This window comes from Nyctereutes procyonoides, unplaced genomic scaffold, assembly GCF_905146905.1.
Source record: "Nyctereutes procyonoides isolate TBG_1078 unplaced genomic scaffold, NYPRO_anot_genome, whole genome shotgun sequence".
Classification (NCBI taxonomy): Eukaryota; Metazoa; Chordata; class Mammalia; order Carnivora; family Canidae; genus Nyctereutes; species Nyctereutes procyonoides.
This window is the reverse complement of record NW_026575033.1, coordinates 3,339,660-3,342,808: the sequence shown is the minus strand read 5'-3', so window position 1 is coordinate 3,342,808 and position 3,149 is coordinate 3,339,660.

Genomic DNA, 3,149 nt, shown 5'->3' with positions numbered 1-3,149 from the left:
AACATTTTAGAACACTGGTTTTCAATTGGGGAAGATTTGGCCCCCTGGAAGACAATTCAGCAATATATGGAGATATTCTTGCTTTCACAACTAGGAGGGGTGCTATTGGTATCTAGTGGGTGGGGGCCAGGTATGCTGCTAAACGTGCTGCAGTACACAGAACAGGCCATCACCAACAAAGAATTATCTGGCCCAAAGCGTCAATAGTGCTGCAACTGAGAAACCACCAAGGCTTAATTTCTTAAGAAGATGTTTAATAGGTCATAGAATATTTGCTACACTCTTAAAATGAGATAAAAAGTGATTATGAAGCTTTTCCTGGATCACACAACAGTTTGCTAGTCAACTGACAGCAAAGTAATTTAAGCAACTGTCACTGGAAAGATGAGTTGTACACTTTTCTTTTAAAAACGATGTGTTCCAGATTTGTTGCCCACTTCTACAAGCGGCTGTTAGTAATACAGTAAATTTTTTAAAAACCCACATTAATCCATTTTTTAAGGGCAAAAGTGATGTCTAATATTGACCGACCAAGAAAGGAATTGCTGTTTGAAAGAAACTTGTTCTCGGAAAAGTACATTTTGGAAACCAATATTTGGAAATGACTGCATCACTCTGTGATATGTTGCCCCCAAATAATGCAAGTGTGACTTACAAAAACTCTTTTATCTACACATTTACAAAGCCTGAACACAAAATTTTCTAACCCATTTGAAAATCTTTTTTTTTAATTGAAGTATAGTTGACATACCATGTTCTATCAGTTTCAGATGTACAACAAAGCAATTCAAAAAGTCTCTATGTTATAGTGTGTTCATCACAAGTGTAGCTCCTATCAGTCCCCATAGAGCACTGCTATAATACCATTGACCATATTCACTGTGCTGTACCTTTCATCCCCATGACTTATTCATTCCATAACTGGAAGCCTATACTGCCCAACCCCCTTCACCCATTTTGCCCATCCCTTTATCCCTTCAAAATTTTTGAAGTAAACATTTTTGGCAAATTTCAAGCCCAATTAGTTTGAATGAGCAAGTGAGTGATATCAAGGAAATCAGAGGTTTCAGGGGTCAAACTAACAAAATCTTCCCCTAACTGGTGGCTGGAACTGATATAAATATCAGGGCAGTATTTTAGACTTGCAGTCAGAAGTGCCAGTCATGCAACTAACTGCCTGCTATCCTCACCACACCCCATGCCCAGCACATGGGATGACAGCTCATCCACGCAGGACAGTTACATGTGAGCAGCAGAGAGCAGCCAATGGCCAGCAGCCCTGCTGCAGCCCTGGAAGAAACTGCTAAAGCAGCAGTACTTGCCCCTGGTAGGAAGCTCTTACCCTGTTACTGCACATATCACCAACAGGTACAGGGGCCTCCAAACCTTCCATGCCTGGGCTCAGTGCTCACACTCTGGTTTCCTGGTGTTTCAGTTCACTTGCCTTGGTTCTAGATGTGGCTTCTACTCAGGCCCTCCTCCTGAAGGGGAGTAGCTCTCTCAGCCCACTCAGCCAGCCTATCCTTGCAAAACATCTCAAGCTCCTGAAAAGGCCAAGGGGATCTCCAAAGTGTACCTGCAAATTGGCCACTAGAACCTAATGTCCAAGTTCCGGGCTTAGGTGGAATAGGCCAGATGGGCCATGTGGCTGTTCCTTGAAGACAGACTTCCAGTGGTCCCCTCTTCATGGCAGGCAGTCCAGAAACAGCCCTAACACTCTACCTGGATGGTCTATAAACCCTAATCCCCACACTGGAGCACACCCCCAAACAAGATGTTGCTCTGCACTTTACAGATTCAGCTGTACTGGCTCCACTTGTGAATACATCCCGTTGTGTGGCAGGAACTGCTGGCTTTCAAAAGCCAGCCAACTTCTGCACAGCTTGTCTTTGTTACTGACAACTACTTCTGGGTTTGCAGGCTTTTCTCTTCAGCTGTCCTATCTTCAACCCCTAACCACCAAAGGTTGCAGCTAACAGCCTCATAACTAGAAGTCACGGAGATCATGGCCAGGAAGTAAGCCAGACTGAATCCCTCATCCCTTAGGGCTACCTGCACCACCTCCCTGCAAGCCAAGAAGGCAGCAGATCAACAGCCCAGCCATCATTCTGCATGTGTTTCAGGTGCAGATCTGTCCACCCTGTGAGTCATCTGAGGGTCTCCTATCCCAATTCCCCCCCTATCCTCAAATGTTGCCAGAGCACCAACATTTCTTGACACCTCATGATCATCATTGTCTCTGAAAGACCTACTGAATAGTGACCATATCAAATTATTTTTTCTGAGTCTCTGAAGCACAAAGCAAACTCAGGGCAACCAAATCAGTTGGAGGAAGAAGCTTCTGAAAGAAACTCAGATTCTTCTGCCAGACGACAAGCGTCCAGTTCTGCTGGCCTCTGCTGCACAAATCATCTTGGGCTAGTGGTGCTGCTACCACATGTTTACATAGTTTGGTGGCCTAAAGACAGAACCAACAGAACTACTCTTGGGAGAAAGAAAAACATAATGAAATTGAAATTTTTTATTTTTTTTATTTTTTATTTTTTAAGAAACAGCGAAAATGTGAAGCTTTTGTGTTAACTTAATGCCTTCATCTTTTGCACAGTTGAACATAGGCTAACATATTCTGGATGTCCTGATATGCACATGAATCCATATCATGGACTTAAAAATGTCTGCTGAAACCTTGGATCAAGGAGCATTTCATTAGATTCTTTAGTTCCTGCCCAGTTCTTCCTCTTGCTCATTTGGACATGCCATGTTTCCTAACTCTTCCACTGGTTATCTTTGATTCGCTGAAAATACATGATTTACAGTTGAAAGGGGGCAAAGGGAGGAAAAGTGTTATTTTTCTTTCTTGGTGAGATATGCAGAACTTTGGAGATACTATAACTGACTTGAAAATAATCAAGTTTCCCAAGAACATACAATCTGTTACATAAACGTGTCCTCAGAGAACATCTTATTTGCAACTTCAAAAGTTGTACTGTCACTCATCCTCCATAAGTGCACTTCATAATAGCACAGGTCACTTTTCCCATGACTTGGAAGTGTTACACACGCTTGCACAGTACTCTGCTTCTTCCCATTGCCCTTGTGTTCCCCTGACTTCCCAGCATTTTATGTCATCTTTGTGACTTTTTTCCTCA